At 38.3% G+C, this 18040-nt stretch overlaps 1 protein-coding gene across 5 annotated transcripts in view; it reads left to right on the top strand.

Moving 5' to 3' along the window:
- The window catches only part of FHOD3 (formin homology 2 domain containing 3), a 3141544-nt gene that overhangs the window by 1506 nt on the left and 3121998 nt on the right, over positions 1-18040 (top strand). The gene's annotated exons all lie outside the window — the stretch shown is intronic.

Raw genomic sequence — 18040 nt, 5'->3', positions numbered from 1 at the left:
TCTGTTAGAAACCTGCAAGAATAAAATGATGTGTATTACTTTGCTTTTTATGAAAAATATGCAAGCTGGCATCATTTTGTTGACTAAAATATTGAGTGACAGGACAAAATTCATAGACAAAATAGGGTCCAACTCAGGCACGGGGGAGGGGATACAAATAATTGTTGATACTGTACAAGGCAGTGGGATGCCATTCTCTGTGGGTTTTGCAAATTGTCACTCATTCTACAGAATCTGAATAGCTTTCCTAGCATATTGCCAGCTGCCTTCTGTTATTCAAAGTTCAGTTTTGAAAGTGAACTGACTGTATGCTGGAGAATAACTCACAAATGTGCAGTAATCAGAATTTTATGTATTTTTTTATTTTTTATTTATTCATTCTGGCTGCCTGGGTAGAACAGCGATTCAAATGAAATATAAATGATACTAGACAAGCAAGTTAACACAAAGTGTTATGAATACAAACAAATGTTGTGTGAGGATAGCTACATGTTAATGATAGTAATAATAATATTAATAAAGTGCACAATACAGAGGTCAGTGGGGAGGGATGTTTAGAGTAAGGAGGGATGAAGAAGAGTGAAATAGTGAAGAGACAGAACAATAGCAAAAGTAAGCCAAGGGCACACAGACATTAACTATATACAACGTGGAAGAGATGTCACTGTTAGTGTAGAGAAATAATGTGAGGAAGACAAAGGTGCCCGACTGGTGAAGGGGAGAGTAGGGGATTAGCTAATGTGTCCAGAGGGAAAGCATTTGCAAAACTGACTCAGTCTTGAGATGATTAAGATAATGACGAAATTATGGGTGCAGTATGAGGTCTTTAAGATTAATAGGGAGAGATTCCCAGAGTTTGGGGCCTAGCATGGAGAAGACATGGTTTGTACAGTGAAGTCTGGTTCTGGGATATTGCAACAGTGGACCAGAACCGTAAGACTTCTTAGATTGTAACTTGGGGGTTGTCTGAAGAGGTTGGAGGCAAGTAAAGGACAGGAGTGTTCCTTGAAGAGCTTGTTGAGTTGGTATCCAAGAAGCAGGTTGGCATGGTGTTGAACAGGTAGCCAATTGGCTTTATTAAGCATGATGCGGTGATGCTCATTTCTAGGAGTGAGGTATCCATTTTGTAACCTAGGCTCAAAAGAGAGTGTCTGCTCATGGTATGTAAACAAAGACTTTAGATTAAAATGTAGGACTGTGTTGTACTAGTTGAATCACTGTTAAGACTGTTTAACCTTAACTTCTGCTGTGATAATATTGCTGACCATTCATCCCTGTTAAAAGCATCCTGGACAATTCACAGTATCTGAAATTATTGGCCTGTCTTCCCTGCTTCCACACTGTGAGGTCCAGCAGTAAGCTCTTCTCATATAGGTGTATTAATGTAGTACTTACTGCGAATAGCATCCCTAAACTGATGTCACGTGACAGCCTGTGATTAGTGGCACTCTTATCTTTGCCTTCAAACATGTAGCAAGAATTTCTGATCCTAGTGCAGGTGACGGATATAATAGTACCACAAGCCAAATAGAATCAGAATTGTTTTGCAGCTGTTTATTTAAAATGCCTCATCACAAAATATTGTTACTAATTACATTTAAATGTAGAAGCAGATGATTAGTTATTTTAAAGTGGTTTATAATGTCAAACACTGCATCATTAAGATTAAATTTTAGAAAAGAAGTGATGAGTATAGTCACACGTCCATATTTCTACCTCCGTTGACCTTTGGGTGCTGACATCAACAGAGGGATTCATGAAATGGCAAAATTAGTGAATTTGGCTAAAATTAGTAAATAAAAAGACCACCAGGATGAGCCACACTCATGTTGCTTGAATGTGCAAGGTAAATAACTGCAAACTGGGAAAAGAAGGGAAAATTAAGTACTAAGCAACAAATACCATTATAACATAGTGACAGAATAAGTAACGACAAACTGACAAGAAACACATTATCTTCAATCACAGTACCGAAAACAGTAATGTTTTGAAGCTGATTACAACTTGGATAATATACAATGTAAAACTATTACTCATCAACATCTAACAATGGCCAGTAAAGGTTAGATAAATTCTGTAAAACAGAATTAGATATTAAATGAACACACCAACAACCAAAATTAAGTAACAGAACTACATGTAAATGCCCCAACACGTGACAGTAAACCCTGCACTACGAGTGACAGAGTGTAAATCAACAGTCATTAAAATGACTGCCTCATCTCAAGCAAAAAGATGTTGAGCAAAGCAAAACAACTGATAAAGTAGGTATTCTGTCTCAACTGTGAAAGTGTGCATTTGGTAAGAAAGTAAAAAGAAAGATGCTAACCCAACACAAGTTCCTTGTAGTCTATTATTTGGTGCTGTCACACCCACGGCCTGGGTTTGATTGTGAGTCAGGGAGTTTGAATGGAGATTTTTAGTTTGCTGATAAGCACAGAGGAGTAAGGATATGAGATGTTAATGAGCTGCTTCCCGTGGTATAGAGTTTGATTCCTTCAGCCTTCATTTGCCAACTGTGTGACCTAGAGAAAGTCATTAACCAGACAGTGCTTTGGGGCAATTAAGAACTGGGCTAAGCTCTTCAGTAATTTGATGAATTGTATGCCTTGTAACTTCCAGTAAACAGTTGTAAACTGGAGGGAACACCATAGGATGCCTCTTTTATATACTTGTCTTTGCCTTTGGGCCCAGAATATGACTGAAAGGAGGGGTCTATGTTTAGTGATCGAATGGTACGTTCATCAAACGGCCCTTCATTGCACAAAGACCAGCAAAGCTTCCATTAATCGAAAGGCCATTTGATCGTAAGTAATTTCATTGCACTATCATAGTTGGCCAACATAAATGAAACGGAACTAGTGCATACTTATCAGTAAAGCAAGTATAAGGAAACCTGCCCTTTCCCCACTGTAGTGTGATCTTGGAGTTGGTATATATAATTAGTGAGGGGCTGTGGGAAGTGCAGCCCACCATAAAAGAAGGATTTGGTGAAAACCAGACCATCCTTATGTGGGGGGCTGTGCCCCCCCACTCCATGCTAATTATATATACCAACTCCTTATACCTATGTTACCGAGAAATATGTACTTGTTCTGTGAATTTACTTACAATCATGTGGCCTTTCGATTAAAGACGTTTTGCTGGTCTGTGTGCAATGAACGGCCATTCGATGAGCTTGCCATTCAATTGCTAAACATAGACCCCTGAAAAGAGCCCTTGGACCATTTCACTCACCCATTTAACAAAGCCAGATAAATAAATATGTAAATAATTAAATAAAAATATACATTAATGCTAGTATATAGAGAGCACATCCAACAGTGATTCTACGAGTCAACACAATTATGATTTCCCTGAAAGTCCATGCAACACATGCCTATGTATACTTATGTTAATGTCACTTTAGAGGTGTATCTGCAAACATCAATATGATGAAAGGAAGCAATTCAGAAGTTAGAAATAGCAATGTTAAACTACATGGCACCCCATTAATAATTTATTATAAACAGTCTGTGATTTGGCAACCTCTGAGGTATCAGTACACAACAAGGAGGAAATTGGGAAACTGTATCAGGACACTTTAAGTGACTTAAATACAGGGGACATGGATTTGAACCCATATAATAACTTCTAAGTATTCCGGACAGAGGAAGCAATATATTGATGGCCTACCCCTGAAACATATGAGACGAACAAGTCCTGAGCACCTTTAGCAGTCTAGTTAGGAAGTTAATTAACACATTTGACTGTGGTGTAAATTGGGGTGAAATTTTAAAACGGCCTTACTTCTGGGCAATGGAAGGGCAGAGTAGGCACATGAACATTACTGATTTTATGTATACAGTGTTTCAGAAGTGACAGATATCCATGTTTCTTTTGTTTAAGAAAAGGCTTTGAAGAGACTATGTCAAAAACGTTTAATTGGCTATATGGGCAATTACTTGTTTTGGATGTTTGGAATACAGAAGGTATGTATAGTTTGAGTCTCATTTTATAACATGCAGTCACAACTGATTGGCTATTATGGACAATAGGTTGCATACTTGTGGCATATTGGAAATAATGATAGCACTTTTGCAGTCTTAATTTGGATTTCAGTAAACATACAGAAGCATGACTGCATGAACCAGAGTCACTCAAAGCCATATATTTTTGATACAAAAAAGTTAAGAAAGGCTTGCCAGTGTATTGAGTTTTGCAGTGTACTTGCAAAGTGTAGTACCCAGCAGTTTTTAAAGTAGTTGAATGTTGGCAGAAGCCAAAGTGCAAAGTCTGCAGCCTTCTGGGACTTGGAATGTGTGTGTTCTCCTCTTGTCTTGTCTGGAAGTGAGAGTCTGTAGGATGAAAGAGTGCTAGTTGCTATACCTCTGAACCTGGCTCCAACCCCAGAATCCTGAGGCAAGTCTTTACAAAGACCAGGAACAAAGATGAGAGATGCTGGGAAACAGTTCAGAGGAATGTTGTTTAAGAAGGTTTGGTTATATACTCGAAGAGCAAAAGAAAAAACATATTGGTAGATGAGGTTTGACAATTGCACCTTTAATATGTGTGTGAATTCTGAATTGTTATACACAATTGTAATTTTTTTTTTGTTGTTGTTTTAGTAACAGAGATATAAAAATGTGTTTGATTGTGGTATATAGTGCTTCTTTATTTAACGTTTTTCACTATATACATTAGGATATCAAAACTGGTGCACTTTGTCTGTCCCAGGTGACAGGATTTCTCAACTTAACCATGTACCTCTGTTTTGTTAAGCCTCAACCCAGCCATTCAGGTGAATGGATGAAAGGAGCTGTCTTTTTAAGCTTCTGAAACTAAGGATGTGTTTGTGTGTTCACTTATTGTCAGCGGTTATGCAGTAGCTTCTAAATTATTTACTGAACTGCAGGAGATTGCAGTGCCATAAATTAGAGGGAGCAGCTACTGGCACTTACAGCCATTAGATATGGATCCATTGTGAGATGTTATCTTTAAGAAATGTATCTGCATTGAGGACTTGCTAGTCTTTGTTTTGATGGTATAAATGCAGTTAGGACCTCAGCACAGCATTTTAACTGGTACATCATTTTTTTTCTCACAAAGAATATATTAGGAGTAGTCATGTGTTTTTAAAACTGTAATATACATGTAGACAACCACACATTAAAGGGAAACATTTGTGACACAGGCACTTAAGACTTCAGCAGCACATTATGTCCAACGGTGCATATGTTCTGAGAATCCATGACAGAGAATTATCAGTGCTGTAAGGCCCACTTGAATTACTTGCTTTATTTTTGAGAATGGCTTGGGAGTTTTGGTCTAGTTAATGACATGTTTACTGCAAGTGGTGGGCAGGGCATTCAAACACATTCTGAAGGATTTAAATATTGCATGTGTTGCTTTTTTGCATTTTACATGTAGCTTGTAAGTGTTCTCATTTGATCAGTGTATATAATATTACTGAATGTATTGAATATCAGTAGCAGTTAGCAGTTGCGTTTTAACCACCTGTAAACATTTCAGTCATGTCGTACAGATCCTTTCTCCCCTTAGGTACATATGTAAAGGAGTTTGCTGTTTATCACTTTGTACTCCTTCTGGATAAATCATTTACTTAACTGAATATAATAAACAAGAAATATGCTTGTTCCCTAGCCAACTATATGGCAAAGTAAAAGACTGCTGGTTACAGAGCCAGTTCAAGGCTCAAAACCTGGCCTCATTCCTGAACGATTTGGCTTATGAGTTAAACAGTTACCCTAGTCTCTGGTAAAAATAGCTCAGGATCTGTTTTCCTTGGAACAATTGGTGGACAGCATCCAGAGAGCCAGGTCACTGCTGACCCCCTACAGTGCTAAACCTTAAGAAGATTTTGCAGATCCTTGCTAAGAATGTTATGGTGCTGAGCTGTTGAAATTTAAAGACATGGCATCTTATTACAGTGCAATTCTGTGTGTGTGTGTGTGTGTGTGTGTGTGTGTGTGTGTGTGTAATGTATATGTGTTTCTGTATGTTGGGGGAAGGGGAAGTGAGGGGCTGGCATATAAACCAGTTACAGTAGAGCTGATGTCATAATACAGCTGATGTTTGTGTTTGTACTGCTGTGGTAATGCAGTGGATAGGGCATTTCTTTATATATATATTTATATATATATATATATATATATATATATATCAACTTTTTCTTTCTGTTTTGCCATGTTTATTGTAGAAACTGCTTCCTAAGTATTCCCTCTTAACATGTAAACTAAAATGTTGTTTCATTTGCTTGTGTGTACTGCACTTTATTCTATTTATTTACTCCATTCAGTAAAAGCAGGTTAACATTTGTTTAAACTAGGTGTATTTTGCATGTGTCTGTGCACATATACATATATAAAAACACTAATGTCTTTCGGCTTTTCCCAGTTCTGGTCTGCTTATGATTGGCAGTAGATTTTTATGGTGCCAAGGTGCCAGCCCGACCTTCCAAGAAGGCACATTCATTCACACACGCACCTACCTGCATGTCTTTAAACATCACTTGAATGTGGGGAGGACATGCAGACTCCACACAGAAGGTGCTCCAGCCGAGAATCGAACTGGAGAACCTCTTGCTGTGAAGCGACAATGCTAACCGCTGCACCACCGTGCCCTATCTATATATATATATATATATATATATATATATATATATATATATATATATATATATCTATGTGTGTGTGTGTGTGTGTGTGTATAAGTGTGTATATATGTATTTATGTGTGTGTGTGTGTGTGTGTGAGTGTGTGTGTGTGTGTGTGTGTGTGTGTGTGTGTATATGTGTATGTATATATATATATATATATATATATATATATATATATATATATATATATGTGCGTGTGTGTGTGTGTATATGTGTGTGTATATATATATATATATATATATATATATATATATATATATTTATATATAGGTTCATAGGTTGGTACTGGGCTATCTGCCCGAAGGCATATTTTAGCCCAGCCACGTTGTGCGGTATTCACCGCCCCTTTAGTAGTTCTCTAGACCCTTGTACTAACAGCTAGTACCCTTGGCCCCTATCTAGTAGTGCTGTTGGTGTGATCCCCGGTGTGAACTTTCTGTTACCCATTCACTCATCAAGGTTCCTCTTGAAGAGTGATAGTGAGGGGCTCTGTCTTATGTAGATCAGGACCCTGTTCCATAGTAAGGGAAGTCTCTGCAAAGGGAATCTATCCCTCCAGCATGTTCTATTCATTGTTGTGTTGAGGTTTATGTCCCTAGAGTGTGTAGCTCGAGTAGATTTGGTTTTGCTAAGATGGAGCATGTTCAACAATTCTGGGTTGGACATGGCTCTGTACATTAGGCAGAGATCGCCTCTGAGAAAGCGGTATGCAACAGAGAACAGTCTTAGCTTTTTCAATCGTGCTGCATAGGGCAACTGTTTGAGGCCAGTAATCCTCTTGGTTAGGTACCTTTGTGGTCTCTCCAGCTGCTGGAGATGTCTAGCCAGGTACATTCCAATTGGTGCATTGCACTCAATAATGGGTCTGATGAGGGAAGAGTAGAGGGGCACCATTACATCCTTAGATCTTGATGCGAACCCTTTCGTGATCAGATGGGTCACATAGAAGGACTTTCTAACCACTTTGGCAACATGGTTATCAAAGGAAAGCTGACTATCTACTTGGGTCCCTAGATCCCTTATTTCTTCTTCAGATTTCAGGGGATTACCTCCTATGTTGTAGTTTGCGGGTACTCTGTATTTTCCAAAGGGGTTTACTACGCATTTTTTTGCATTTAGCTTGAGACTATGGCTTTGACACCATGCATCAGTCTCATTTAGGCCCTTCTGGAGGATCTCCATGTCGGCCGGAGACTCTATTATAGCACCCAGTTTGCAGTCGTCTGCAAACTTAGTCAGCTACAGCCCTTCCGTGCTTGCCTGTACTTCTGAGAAGTATATGCCAAACAGGAGGGGCCCCAGGACAGAGCCCTGAGGCACACCACTCGTTACTGGTCTGGATTCGGACATAGATCCCACTACTCTTACTTTATGGGATCTGTCTGAGAGCCAGTTTGTGATCCATCTTGTGACGTAAGGGTTTATGCCCAGGCTGGTGAGCTTATCAATAATACCTGAATGGGGAATGGTGTCAAATGCTTTAGGAAGGTCAAGGTAAGCCGTGTGTACCTCCTTTCCCTTATCTATAGCCTGAGTAACTGTCTCAAAGAAATCCACCAGGTTCAGGAGGCATGATCTGCCCTTGACGAAGCCGAACTGTGTGGGGTCCAGCGACTGGAGGTTCCCAATCTCTCCATTTATGAGTTCCATAATGATTCACTCCATAACCTTACAGATCAGACTGGTCAGGCTTATTGGTGAGTAGTTCCTAGGGTCAGTTGTGGCCCCACCCTTGTGTAGCGGGACCACCACTGCCATGCGCCATTCTATGGGCACATATCCTGTGGAGAGGCTGAGACTGAACAGGGTATTAAGATGCGGGGTTAATTCCTTTTGGAGCTCGTGTATGACACAGCCTGGGACACCATCTGGTCCCATGGAGGCAGATTTTAGCTTTATATAGAGCCTTGTTAACCAACGTATCAGTAATAATTGGACTTGCACAATCCCCTAGAATGTTAATAGGCCCTGTAGGTGGTGAGGGGGGGGGGGGGAATTTGCACTGAACCTGTCAGCCAAGATGTTGGCAATGTCAGAAGGGTCAGTGTATTTTGTTCCATTTTGTACTAGCTCAGAACAGACCTGAGCGTTGCCATTTAGGTTTTTGATGTAGCCATAGAAGGCCTTATGGTTACCCTTAGCATCCTTGGCAACTTTCTTTTCAAAATTATCTTTAGTTGACTTGATGAGGGCCCTCAATTTCTTACTAATGCTGATAAGGGATGATTTTTCTACTTGAGATTTGGCCTTTTTTTGTATAAGTCTCCTCCTTTTATTGCAAAGTTTGCTTATGGCCGGGGTCCACCAGACTGGTTTCTTCTTGCTTGAGGAAGGAGTCTTGGTTTTATTTGGGATAGCACGGTCCCTGCAATCCTGAAGATGCATATAGAGTGCCTTGGTGTAGGATTCCGCATCCTGGATATCATTATCCTTCTGCAAGGGAATAGTGAAGCTTTCCACTTCGGATGCAAGTAGTTTGAAGTTTGCTTTGGAAAGGTTTTTGATTATGGTTTCTTTGATTGGGGGAGGTGGAGGAGTGAGGATGTCCAGGGTTATCAGTTTGTGGTCGGATCTGACCAAGGAGGGGGTGATAATGGGTGTGGTACAATGGGCGCCCATATTTGTGATGATTAAATCCAATATGTTGTCCCCTCTAGTGGGGGAACATACTAGTTGTTCAAGGGCATTTGAATTTATAAATATATGTGTGTATATATACATATATAGTATATATATGTGTACATATATATATATATATATATATATATATATATATATATATATATATATATATATATATATATATATATATATATATATATGCACATATGTGTATATTATATATATATATATATATATATATATATATATATATATATATATATACATACATATATATATATATATATATATATATATATATATATATAATGTGTATGTATATATATATATATATATATATATATATACACATATATATGTATGCATGTATATGTGTATGTATGTGTATATATATATATATATATATATATATATATATATATATATATAGTATGTATGTATATAGATATAGATATATAGATAGATATTATACACACACGCAATTTAAATTAAGAAATTATATTTTTTTAAAGTGTGATATACTTACCGTTTTGATTTTACTTGTATTGGACAGTCAGTACAAACATGCAGGGTATAAAGGGGACATCATTTGTCTCACATTTGTATGGTTAACCTGTGTTGTTTGGCAGGCATTTTAAAAGTGTTTTGTACTGTATTCTCTTAATTTTCTAATTAAATGGATTTAGATAAAGTTAACATTTGCTGTTCTCTGAAGCTGTATTTAAGTGCATCCTTAAGGTCATGACCATAGTCTGTGAAACTGTTTAACATACAAATGATTCTTTGGAGCTGCTGTTGGACTTAAAAGGGCTTTGATTGTCAGGAGTGACCTTCAGCTTTCTCTATATAATTGTTTGAGTACAAAATATTAACTTAACATATTTCAGTAGGGCACGTTGTGTTCTCTGCCTTGTAACATAAAATATGGTGTCTGAAGACAGTCTGTCAAGCCTGCTTGACTATTTATGATTAGGTTTGTTAGATACACATGCCTCTTTTACGAATGGCCCAGAAATATTGTTTTTGCAGCTCTCATGCTGCCATAATGTAGTATAGTTCACATTATAGCAGAAGGTAAGGATACGAAAATCGTTAAAGGAGCATAAAATCTCACTACGCAATGTTTTTGATTCAGTCACAGATTCCTCTTCAATATGGGTTGGCATACATTCTGCTTTATAAGTGCATATAATCACCATGCTTCTATGTTATAATGTTCCTGAGCCTGAGAATGGTTTACTAAGGCAAGTTTTACAGGTCTAAAGTTTACCTCTGCCAATTTACTTAAGCCTTCCAGGAAGAAAAGCTTTTCATTTAAACGTCTGCAACTTAGCATAATGGAAACTATATACATAAGGGTGCAAATGCTGTCAAAGGTGTTCTTCTTCTGCCTAATGATAGTACTGTGCATGGAAAGTGTACTATATGTATGTTATACATTTTCTTGGAGTTCCATATTAGCTTTTATAGCTGCTGCCTGTATGTTCTTGTACTTTTACTATGTATAAAATCCAGGCTGTATCCAAGTTTTGCATTTCTCAGTAAACAATTTTTATTAGTATGTATGACTTGGTGAAGATTTCTTACATAGGCTTACACTGAAAATGGATTATGCTCTGTTGGACAGTGTATTAAGTAAAATATAAATAATAAAAATAGAGTTTATTGTTAATGGTTTTATGCTGTTTTTGTCTATCAGGATCTCTGCAAGTTCATGTAGTTTAAAAATGTAGGACTGAATGCTTCACCCTCTTTATATGGATGTGAATGAGAAGACAGACATTTCACATTCACATGTCAAGTCTGGTTTTAGATGCCACTCTTAACTAGACTGCACATATTGTGGACTAACACATTTGAAAAGCTCTTTGCACCATTTAACTGAAAAAAAGTTCTATTGCAAAATGGGAAGAGGAGAAGTGACTGGAAAATGTTTACTTTAGACTTTGTTAACCAGCTGGGTGGGCTGGTTCTGGGACCCTTTTCAGCCACTACCTGAGAGTAATAACAAAAAGAGCTATAAAGTCATTACATCATATATCATACTGAACAAATGTCTTTCAGTGAAAATACACAAACTAAATCATAACTTAGAACAATTGTAATAAATACATTTCAGCCGTATGGGAAACAGTTTGAGAAATTCTGTCTCCATGAAGCTACATTTTTGCTGCAGTGTCGTGTACTGCCTGACTTCTATTATATTCATTTTTGTGTAGCAGCTGATCTTATGAGGTTCTGTCTTTTGATTGTAACTTTAAAATAGACAATGTCTTGCTCTGAGTTGGTGGCAGCATAAGGGATGTTGGAAGATCCATTGACATTTTGGAAAGAAGAGTAGGGGTACTTTTATTTTAAAATTCATAAGAGATAATCACAACAACTACATGTAGACAATGCATTATACAGAATACCATGCAGCAGTCAACTACCTGCTCATAACCATTTTAAGCATTCGCATATCCCTGTAACAGGAACACTTAATGCCATGACATATTTTCAGTTATCCCACGATGCATTCTGCAACATTTCATCAATGACATTTCTTTCCAAGCTTTGTTTATTTCTTATATTTTTTATCACCTTATGTATCTTCTGAGGCCTGATGTACTGTATTTGCTTGCTCATATCTCTTTTGGTAGTTACTCCATTACTACTAATGTCACTATCCAAATTTGTTTTGAAAGAGCCTTTGTCTTACTCCACTCTCCAGATATAATATTGACATCTTTTTAAATTTTTTCAGCCTTGGCTGTTTTCATTTTTCACTGGAACGAAGCCAGTAACTTTATTTGTATGAACACTCAAAAAGTAAATGGCATGGAGGTTCTTCCTTGCTCTCACACCCCCTCCTAATATACAATTTTCACTTTATTTATTTATTTATTTATTTATTTATCTATTGACATTTGATTACCAGGAACGTTTGACTGGTTAGGTGCCCTTTTTCAGTGGAGGCCCAGGGAGAAAAGCTCTAAAATACCTACATATATGCATATAAATATTTCAGGCTTGGGCAGTAATGCCTGTCAGGCCTGCCAATGCAGCAAAACAACCCTTTCTATCATAAATGTCCAAGTTGTTGTTAAAAATATCTAAACTAGTGTTTAATGTAATTTGGTAGTCTAGTCCTTGCATCAGCTACTCTCTAATGAAACCAATTAGTACACCTCTCATTCCTATATAATCTCCTACACACATTGTCTGATGCTTCTCTGCTACTCTTTGATGACCCCAAACGTTCCCAGAGGTAGCTATCTGTAAATGGTCTGTATACCTGGGTAAGGTCTCTTCTTAAGGATCTTTACAAAGAACTGTACAAGTTCAGATATTTTGATCTTTCATAATAACTGAAATATTCACATACATGGATGCTGTTGGTATACTTTGCTGTACGTTTCCCCTAATTTATTCATACTAGTTGTCCTTTATCAGTTTTCCATATAATTATTCTATGCTGTAATCTGGGTCTGATGTAACTTACAAACAGTGATTTCATTCTGATTTCCTAGACTTTGTAATTTTTTTATACAACTTATTGTTTTATAATTATCACTAACCAGTTGGTTGACATGATCAGAAAACCTCAAAGCTCGATCTACCCATATACTCAAGTTATAAATGAGTCTACAGTTTCAATCACTGCACTTTGTAGTAAAAGTTCGCCCTTTAGTCCTTGTCTGCCAAATCTCATATGTTTAGTTTTTGATGTATTTGTTAGCATATTATTTTCCTGGTCAATTTAGCCAAGTTTTTTTGCATACATGCCCTGTCTGTAACAGATGTAATCCATTTAAAAATGTTAAAATCATATGTATACATTCTGTAGAATACTTCAGATGAAAAAGATAGACCTGAAAGAAAAAAACTAAATGAGTATGGACCATGAACAGTGCTCTTATAATTTCACCTGTCCAATTACTGAATGATACTTACCATGTCCTGTTTGTAAGCCATTCATCTATTAATCTTATCAGCATTACATTAATACCTAGTTATTCTAATTCATTGATCAGTGTTTTGTGTATGACCCTATCAAAAGCTAAAGTTATGCCTATATAAATTACATCAAGCACAAGTTTTCATTTGTGGCTGTTATTATATTATGGAAGAACATCATACCACATGTAGCATTAGGTCTATTTTCAACATATACATGCTGATATGTAGTTTTAAGCTCCAACCTTTCCAAGTCTGACAATAAATTATGAAAAATAAATTTCCTTATTGTTTTTCCTCGGTAAGAAAGTAAAGTCATGGGTCTGTATGACACTGGGTTTGTCTTATTCCCCTTTCCCTTAAAGATGGGTTTAACAAGCGCATGTCTCCAATCTTGAAGAATTGACCCAGACTTAAATGATCTAGTGAATAACAGGTATAATGGTACTTTATGTTAATGCTGAAATATTCTCAGGTCAATATGATTAATTCTGTTTCCTCCCTCTGCCTTTTTGGGTCCAGTTTGCATAGCTTTTTTTTTCAATATTGTCTAATTTAATTTCAGTATCTGAAGTTAGTTGGATGTTACTAGCATAATTCATCATCCCCTTTTATGGGGCCAAATTGTTTTGCCTAAAGGTTTGCAAATGTATCTGTAATCTGTTGTATTTGAGAATAAATGTTAGAATCTCCACACAGTTTATTGATTTATATGTTTTGACTCTTACTATATCTTGTGGGTAAGATGGTTTCTTATGCTGAATATCTTTTTGTACATTTTCTTAAAAATTTTCCTGATCTAATCTCACACTATAATAATGTTGAATTTGTCTGTCTAGTTTGTTTATTTCAGTTTTCAAAGATATAGTGCAATCTCATTTCCATGTCTTGTAGTGTTTTATTGTTATGGAAATATATCTTCTAAACCTTATATGCCTAGATCCTGATGTTAAACATTTATTTGATTTTTTTGCATTCAGACAATTTCCATCTCAAAATTTGGCACATTTCTTCTGCAGTCCTTCCACTGAATGCATCACTCCAATTAGTTTTACATAGTGACTGTTTTGTTTCCATATAATCTGTTATTAATCTTCTGTGTGTTGGTTTAGACTTCAGTTTGGTAGAATTATCTAATATTAATTTAACCTTTATAACCCACGATCACTGCACTCAAATGTGGTAAAATGTGATATGAAATAACAGCCATTTCCTTAGGAACGCAAGCAATGTCCAGTATGTTCCGATCCCTGAAAGGTTTGTTTACAGTCTGCAGCAATTGTTGTTCTTGAGCATACACTGTAAATAATTTACTTACTATTGTTAGGATCAATATTATTCCAGTATGCTTCTGGTAATTTTAAGCTCAAGTCTACTATTATTATTATAGCCTGTGTTTCACGCAAGAAATGTGTGCATTCCTTTAGGTCATCAGTATCATGGTGATCTATACATTCAAATAATTGTAAGCTGTTCCATGGTTCATAGGTTCATAGATGTGTACTAGGCTAATGGCCCTGGGGCCTTTACAAGCCTAGCCATAGGATTACCCTGGCATCATGCCACCTGATCTTAGTTCCCAGTGCCTCTGTCAAGTAGAGCCACTGGAGTTATCCCCGGGGTGAATTTTCTATTTCCCATCCACTCATCAAGATTTCTCTTGAAGAGGGTTAGCGAGGTGCTCTGCTGGACATGTATGGGAAGTCTATTCCATAGCATGGGCAGTCTCTGGGTTATGAACCTGTCCCTCCAGTACGTTCTGTTGTTTGTGGTACTGTAGTTGAGGTCTCTGGAGCGTGTGGTATGGAGGGATTGGGATTTCTTTAGCTGTAGCATTTCTAACAGAGCTGGGTCAGACATGGCTTTGTAAGTCAAGCAGAAATCGCCTCTAAGTAGTCGATATGAGAGAGAGAGAATAGTTGTAGTTTTTTGAGTCTGTCCATATAGGGCAAGTGTTTAAGGCCTAGGATCCTCTTTGTGAGGTACTTTTGTGGCCTCTCCAGTTGTTGCAGGTGTCTAGTGAGGTACATGCCAAATGGGGCATTGTACTCGATGATTGGCCTAATGAGGGAAGAGTAGAGGGAGACAATGACCTCTTTCTTCCTGGATGCAAAACCTTTAGTAATGAGATGTGCTACATAGAAAGACTTTCTGACCACAGTGGCAATGTGATGATCAAAAGAGAGGTTGCTGTCAACCTGTGTTCCCAGATCTCTTATAACACCTTCTGTGTTCAGTGGATTACCATCGATGTGGTAATTCATGGGAATGGGGTTTTTCCCAAGGGGGATGACAACACATTTTTTGGCATTGAGCTTAAGGCCATGGTTCCAACACCAGTCAGTCTCAGTGAGGCCATTCTGTAGGATATCAACATCACTTGGGGAGTTAATAATAGCTCCCAACTTGCAATCGTCTGGGAACTTTGTCAGCCAGAGTCCCTTCGTGTTGGCCATCGACTTTAGAGAAGTAGATACCAAACGTGAGAGGACCCAGGACCGAACCCTGTGGGACTCCACTCGTGACTAGTCGGCAGTCTCTAGTTTAGTGAGTTTTTCTATGATTCCTGAGTGGGGAATGGTATGAAAGGCCTTGGCCAGATCAAGGTAGGCTGTATGAACTACATTGCCTTCATCCACAGCTCTGTTGACTGACTCAAAGAAGTTGACTAAGTTGAGCAGGCATGATCTACCCTTCACAAAACCAAACTGTGTGGGATCCAGAGTTTGGAGATTCCCTATATCCTTGTTTATTAGGCCCATGATGATGCATTCCATAGCTTTGCATATCAGACTCCTCAGGCTAATGGGACAGTAGTTCCCAGGGTCTGTAGTCACTCCTCCTTTGTGGAGAGGGATGACTGTGCACCATTCAGTAGGGACAAAGCATGAGGTGAGGCTGTGATTGAACAGGGCACACAGGTGAGGTGCCAGTTTACTCTGTAGTTCATGTAGAATGCAGCCAGGTATATTGTCAGGTCCCATAGAAGCTGTATTCTTAACCCTGGACAGTGTTGTTTTAACCTGTGCAGCAGTAATACTGGGTGCCTGGCAATCTACTGGTATTGTGATTAGTCCGGGGGGGGGGGGGGTAAAGTTGGCACTGAATCTGTCGTCCAGTATATTGGGAATAACTGTTAGCTTGGTAAAGGAGGTACGATTGTGCAGTAGCTCAGAGCAAATCTGGGTATTGCCGTGGAGATTCTTTACATAACTATAGAAGGCCTTGTGTTTGTCTTTACTATCTGCTGTAATTCTGTTTTCATAGCTAGCTTTAGAGGATTTGATGAAGGATCTCAACTTTTTGTTGAGGCTGATAAGGGAGTTTTTCCAGTCTTGGGACTTTGCATTATTCCGCATCAGTTTCCTCCTTCTGTTGTAGAGTTTGTTTATGGCAGTGGACCACCAGATTGGCTTCCTTTTTTTGTAGGAGAGTGTCTTGGTTCTATTGGGTATGGCGAGATCCATGCATTTGTGTACGTGTTCGTAGAGTGCATTGGTGTATGATTTGGCGGTCATGCAACTATTCTCCATTTGCATGGGCGCCGTGAAGTTAGCCACCCCTGTTTTTAGGTGCCCAAAGTTAGCTTTGGAAAAGTTTTTCATGGTGGTTACCTTTGTGGGGGGTGGGGGGTGCGAGGGATGTGGATTTCCAAATTGATTTTCTTGTGGCCAGATCTAACCAGGGAGGACTTGACTATTGGTGTAGAGCAACAGTCACCCATGTTAGTAATGACCAGGTCAAGGATGTTGCTACCTCTAGTGGGGGTAAGAATGAGCTTGTCCAGGGCATTGCAATTAATGAATTCCAGGAAACATTGGGCAAGTGTATTGGTACATGAGTAGTTTTCCAAGTTAATGGAGGGGTAGTTGAAGTTGCTTAGTATGAGAGTTTTAGGTTGGATCTTAATATTTTACAGGGTGCTTAGGAATGTGCAGTGTGCATCTTGGGACATGGTTGGGGATCTGACCTGAATTGCTGTCTTACCCAGTGTTAGTTGCACCTGAAGTATCTCTGATGCATTTGTTGGGCTACCAGTCTGGAGGTGTACACATCCTTTATGAATATGGAAACACCAATGCCTTTGGAGCTTTGGTCCAAGTTCTGGGGCCGAAAGGTGTTGAATGAGTTATAGCCGGATAGTGCAGGGGTGCTTTCTGCTGCCTTGAACCAGGTCTGTGTTGCAGCACAAATGTCGATGTTCTCAATTTTAAGGAGTGCTTCGTGTGAGTACATTTTGAGATTTAGACTTCTAGCGGTGAGCAACATGACCCTCAGATTGCATTTGTTTGTAACTGTTATGGGTAATTTGCTCTTTGGCACATCACCTAAAAAAGGCACTATAGGGGTGGCAAGAGGCTTGGCCAGTATCCGGAAGCCCAGGGGTGACAGATGCAGACCATCTCTGGCAAAGCAATGAGGTCTGTCAATCATGTCATCCCAGTCAGACAGATACTGGATCCCCTTAGAATGACACCAGAAACTTAGCCAATTGTTGAAATCAATCATTTTCTGCTTGTATTGTGGTATCATTCTGGGCAATGGTAGGATGCTGCTCTGGGCTAGGGTCATACCCACCTGGGTTGTCTTTATTGTCACAGTTACATACTCTATAGTGTTAGTGTTATCATCAAACATGCAATAATCATGTCTCTTAGCAATATTTAATCACTATCATAATACCTCCTGTGATGAAAGGAGATACTGCCAGCATAGCTAGCTGGGATTTTGTAATTAATTATATGTCACTGGTGAATATCAAAATGATTTATATAAGATGTTTATGTTACAAATGTATTAGAACTGTATGTTACATGTATA

Source organism: Protopterus annectens, chromosome 3.part0, assembly GCF_019279795.1.
Source record: "Protopterus annectens isolate FY-2018-M chromosome 3.part0, PAN1.0, whole genome shotgun sequence".
Taxonomy (NCBI): domain Eukaryota; kingdom Metazoa; phylum Chordata; order Ceratodontiformes; family Protopteridae; genus Protopterus; species Protopterus annectens.
Note: the sequence above shows the minus strand (reverse complement) of the source record. Positions and strands in the feature narration are given on the sequence as shown.